Here is a 5,959-nt window from a genome sequence, read left to right as displayed (position 1 = left end):
ACGGATCGATGAGAATGTGTATTGATTACCGGTAGTTGAACAAGGTTACAATCAAGAATAAGTATCCACCGCCGAGAATTGATGATTTGTTTGATCAGCTTCAGGGTGCCAAGGTATTTTCGAAGATTAACTTGAGATCTCGCTACCATCAGTTGAGGATTAGGGCATCTGATGTCCCTAAGATAGCTTTCCACAGTCGGTACGGGCATTATGAGTTCTTGGTTATTTCATTCGGGTTGACAAATGCCCCAGCAGCTTTTATGGATCTGATGAACCGTGTGTTCAGGCCTTACTTGGATTCGTTCGTGATAGTCTTCATTAATGATATCTTGATTTATTCCCTCAGCCGGGAGGAGCATAAGCAACATCTTGGAGTGGTTCTTCAGACCTTAAAGGATAGTCAGTTATATGCTAAGTTCTCGAAGTGTGAGTTCTAGTTGAGTTCAGTTGCATTTCTGGGTCATGTTGTATCAGCAGAGGGTATTCAGGTTGACCTAAAGAAGATTGAGGCAGTCAAGAACTAGCCTAGACCAACATCAGCTACAGAGATTCGGAGTTTCTTGGGATTGGCAGGCTACTATTGTCGGTTCGTGGAGGGGTTTTCATCTATCGCAGCCCCGATGACCAGGTTGACCCAGAAGGGTGCCCAATTCAGATGGTCGGATAAGTGTGAGGCGAGCTTTCAGAAGCTCAAGACAGCTTGACTACGACACCTGTGTTGGTTTTGCCCACAGGTTCAGGGCCTTATATAGTCTATTATAATGCATCTCGTATTGGACTCAGTACAGTGTTGATGCAGGATGGAAAGGTCATTGCCTATGCTTCACGGCAGTTGAAGATTCATGAGACGAACTATCTGGTTCATGATTTGGAGTTGGCAACCATTGTTCATGCGTTGAAGATTTGGAGGCATTACCTATATGGCGTGGCATGTGAGGTGTTCATGGATCACAAGAGTCTTCAGTATTTGTTCAAGCAAAAGGAGTTGAATTTGAGGTAGAGGAGGTGGTTGGAGTTGTTGAAAGATATCACCATCTTATATCATCCAGAAAATGCCAATGTGGTGGTCGATGCTTTGAGTAGGAAGTCAGCTAGTCTGGGCAGTCTTGCTTATATTCCGGTCGGTGAGAGACCGCTTGCCTTGGATGTTCAGGATTTGGCCAATCAATTCGTGAGGTTGGATATTTCTGAGCCCAGTCGTGTGTTAGCTTCCACAGTTGCCCGTTCTTCTTTATTAGATCGTATCCGAGATTGGCAGTATGATGATCCCCATTTGTGTGTCCTCAGAGACATAGTGCAGCACGGAGGTGCCAAGAAGGTTACCTTAGGTGATGATGGAGTTTTGAGATTGCAGGGTCTAGTTTGTGTGCCTAATGTGGATGGGCTCCGAGAGCTGATTTTAGAGGAGACCCATAGTTCCCGGTACTCTATTCATCTGGGCGCCGCTAAGATGTATCAGGATTTGCGGCAACATTATTGGTGGCGGAGAATGAAGAAGAATATCATTGCATATGTGGCTCGGTGTTTGAATTATTAGCAGGTTAAGTACGAGCATCAGAGGCCCGTGGTTCATTTCAGAGGATTGAGCTTCCTGAGTGGAAGTGGGAGCGGATCACTATGGATTTCATTGTTGGACTCCCACAGACTCGGAGGAAGTTCGATGTAGTGTGGGTTATTGTTGATAGGCTGACCAAGTCAGCGCATTTTATTCCTATGGCAGTCTCCTATTCTTCCGAGAGGTTAGCTGAGATCTATATCCGGGAGATTGTTCGTCTTTATGGTGTACCCGAGTCTATCATTTCGGACCGAGGTACACAATTTACCTCACATTTCTGGAGAGAAGTTCAGCGAGATTTAGGCACGCAGTTTGAGTTGAGCACAGCATTTCATCCTTAGACGGACGGGCAGTCTGAGGAGACCATTCAGATTTTGGAGGATATGCTCCGAGCTTGTGTCATTGACTTTGGAGGCTCGTGGGATTAGTTTTTGCCTTTAATAGAGTTTGCCTACAACAACAGCTACCAGTCGAGTATCCAGATGGCTCCTTATGAGGCTTTATATGGTAGGCGGTGTCGGTCTCCAGTTGGATGGTTTGAGCCGGGAGAGTCTCAGTTGTTGGGTACGGAATTGGTTCACGAGGCCTTGGACAAGGTCAGGATTATTCAGGATAGGCTTCGTACAGCTCAATCCAGGCAAAAGAGTTATGCAGACCGCAAGGTTCGTGATTTGGCATTCATGGTCGGGGAGCGGGTATTGCTTCGAGTGTCGCCTATGAAGGGCGTGATGAGATTTGGGAAGAAGGGCAAGCTTAGCCCTAGGTTCATTGGCCCGTTTGAGATTCTTGATCGAGTGGTAGAGGTGGCTTATAGACTTGCGTTGTCGCCGAGCTTATCAGCCATGCATCCAGTGTTTCATGTGTCCATGTTTCGGAAATATCACGGCGATCTATCCCACGTGTTAGATTTCAGCACTGTCCAGTTGGACAAGGACTTGTCTTATAAGGAGGAGCCAGTGGCTATTCTAGACCGGCAGGTTCGTCAGTTGAGATCGAAGAGTTTTCCTTCTATTCGTGTTTAGTGGAGAGGTCAGCCTCCTGAGGCATCGACTTGGGAGTCCGATATGCGGAGCCGTTATCCCCATCTTTTCCCCGACTCAGGTACTTCCTTCTTTTGCCCGTTCGAGGACAAACAGTTGTTTTAGAGGTGGAGAATATGATGACCTTTAAATGAAATTCTACATTTCAAGGCCTTAAAAACCTCTTTTAGCATCACCTCGATTTGCATGCGCCGTCCGGGTGCGTAGCCGGAAAGCCTAAATGTGAAAATCTGTGAAAAATGATAAATTTTAACTATAAAATAAATTAATTTGACTTCGGTCAATGTTTTGGGTAAACGGACACGGACCCATGATTGGACGGTCCCGGAGGGTCCGTAGGAAAATATGGGACTTGGGCATATGCCCGGAATCAAATTCCGAGGTCCCAAGCCTGAGAAAAGAATTTTTGAAGAAAATTATTTTCTGAAATTGTTCATAAGGTTTGGAAATGAATTTTGATTAGAACGTGTTGGTATCGGGCCCGTACAGGTCTTATATATGATTTAAGATAATTCTGTGAAGTTTGGTAAGAAACGGAATCCGTTTGACGGGATTCGGACCTTAAATGCAAAATTTGATGTTTACAGAAGTTTTGAGAAATTTCATTGATCTTGAGGTTTAATTCGATGTTCATGATGTTATTTTGGTGATTTTATTACACGAGTAAGTCCGTAGAATGTTTTTGAGGTTGTATGTGTATTTGGGTTGGAGCCCCGAGGGCTCGAGTGAGTTTAGGATAGGCCACGGGGTGCATTTTTAACTTAGAAAATTGCAAGTTTTCAGTTGTGCATAGCAGGCCTGCAGGCTTCGCAGATGCAATATCGCAAATGCGAGCGGCTTGTCGCAATTGCGAAGAAAGCCTAGGCCAGCTCCCTCTAAATGCGAGATTATCTTCGCAATTGCAAATTTTCCCATTTGGCCGGTGATTGCAAATGCGATGTTGTGGTCGCAATTCCCAAGTCGCAAATGCGACATATTGATCGCAAATGCGAAAGTCCAGTTTTCCCTGAAGGGTTAGCAAATGCGAGCCCTGTTTTGCAATTCCCAAGCTAGCAGAGGTCGGGGTTCACAATTGCGAACCCCTATTCACAATTCCCACATCTGAGACCTGCAACGATTTTAAACTCATTTTTCACATCTTTTCAAAACACAAACTCCTTTTGGCGATTTTCCAAGAACAACTCTTCTTCCAAATCGATTGTAAGTTAATTTTAACTCATTTCGTTCAATCATTAACATCTTTTAACATGATTTCAACTCAAAATCAATAATTTTCATGGGGGAAATTGGGTGTTTTGGGTAGAACCTAGGTTTTTCAAAAATTGGGAATTTGGATCTCGATTTGAGGTCTGATTTGGAACAACAACATTGTACTAGGTGATTTGGAACTCTCCAAGAGTCGTTGTGACTTTGGGTATTGTAGGTGGATTAGAGTTGATGAAGTTGAGGGTGCTATCAGTAAGATGAGCGGGGGCAAAGCGACCAGGCCGGATGAAATCCCAGTAGAGTTTTGGAAGAGTGAGGGCAAGGCGGGCTTGGAGTGACTTACCAGGTTATTTAATGTCATTTTTAGAATGAAGAAGATGCCCGAAGAATAAAGGTGGATCACGGTGGTTCCTATATACAAGAACAAGGGTGATATCTAAAATTAAAACAATTATCGGGGTATCAAGCTGCTTAGCCATACTATGAAAGTTTAGGAGAGAGTGGTAGAGCTAAGGGTGAGAAGGAGTGTCACTATTTACGAGAACCAATTTGGGTTTATGCCGGGGCGTTCGACTACAGAAGTTATCCACCTTCTTAGGAGATTGATGGAGCAGTATAGGGAGAAAAAGAAGGACTTACATATGGTGTTCATCGACTTAAAAAAAAGGCGTACGATAAAGTTCTGAGGGAGGTTTTGTGGAGATGTTTGGAAGCTAGAGGTGTTCCTGTTGCCTACTTTAGGTTGATTAAGGACATATATGATAGAGTAAAGACTCGAGTGAGGATGGTGGGAGGGGGTCTTAAACCATTTTCCGGTTATGATGGGGTTGCATAAGGGGTCAACACTCAGCCAATTTTTGCTTGCTCTGGTGATGGACGTACTGACGCGCCATATCTATGGGGAGGTGTCGTGGTGCATGCTATTTGCAGATGATATTGTATTGATTGACGAGACGCGAGACGGTGTGAACGTGCAATTAGAGGTATGGAGGCAGACTCTGGAATCTAAGGGTTTCAAGTTAAGCAGAACCAAGACATAATACTTGGAGTATAAGTTCAATGGCGAGACTCTAGGAGGGGAAGGGAAGGGAAGGTGAGACTAGACTCGAAGGCTATCCCTAGGAGAGGGAGTTTTAAGTACCTCGGGTCTATTATTTAGGGGGATGGGGAGATTGATGAAGATGTCGGACATCGTATTGGGGCAGGATGGATGAAATGGAGACTCGCTTCCGGTGTTTTATGTGACAAGAAGGTGCCACCGAAACTTAAGGATGAGTTCTACAAAGTGGTGGTCAGACCAACGATGTTGTATGGGGCTGAGTGTTGGCCAGTCAAGATTGCTCATGTCCAAAAGATGAAGGTAACAAAGATGAAGATGTTGAGATGGATGTGCGGGCACACCAAGTTAGATAGGATCAGAAATGAGGTTATTCGAGATAAGGTGGGGTGGCCTCTATTGAGGACAAGATTCAAGAAGCGGGACTTAGGTGGTTTGGTCATGTGAGGAGGAAGAGCAAAGATGCCCCGGTGAGGAAGTATGAGAGGTTGACATTGGAGGACCTACGGAGAGGTAGATGTAGGCCACAGAAGAGGTGGGGAGAGGTGATTAGGCAAGACATGGCGCAGCTTCAGCTGATCGAGGAAATGACCCTTGATAAGAAGGTATGGAGGTCTAGAATTAGGGTAGTAGAGTATATAGTGTAGAGTGTTCATAACATTAGTATTGGTACACAATCTCGTTTTCTATTGGTAGTAGGTTTTGATGACTAACGGTTGTTTTCTTTCATTGTTGATCACTTTACTGTCTTGTTGTGTTGTTCTGCTTTTATATGCCTTTTTGATACTGTCCATTCTTGCCTATATTTTCATTAATGTGGCACTTCTACTATCTTGAGTCGAGGGTCTATTGGAAACAACCTCTCTATCCTCACAAGGTAGGGGTAAGGTCTGCGTACATTACCTTCCCCAAACCCTACAATGTGAGATAATACTGGGTATATTATTGTTGTAAAATTTTAGAAAAGAAAAAATGGAAAAAACCAGCAAAAAGGCCCATCCGCCCATGCCTAGAACTTATCGCTAAGTTAAGAACTTAACGCTCTAATAGCCTGTTTGGTCAAGCTTCTCCAAGGCAAAAAGTACATTTTTTTTAAAGTTG

Source organism: Nicotiana sylvestris, chromosome 5, assembly GCF_000393655.2.
Source record: "Nicotiana sylvestris chromosome 5, ASM39365v2, whole genome shotgun sequence".
Taxonomy (NCBI): Eukaryota; Viridiplantae; Streptophyta; class Magnoliopsida; order Solanales; family Solanaceae; genus Nicotiana; species Nicotiana sylvestris.
The sequence above is the reverse complement of the archived record's forward strand: the minus strand, read 5'-3'. Positions refer to the sequence as shown.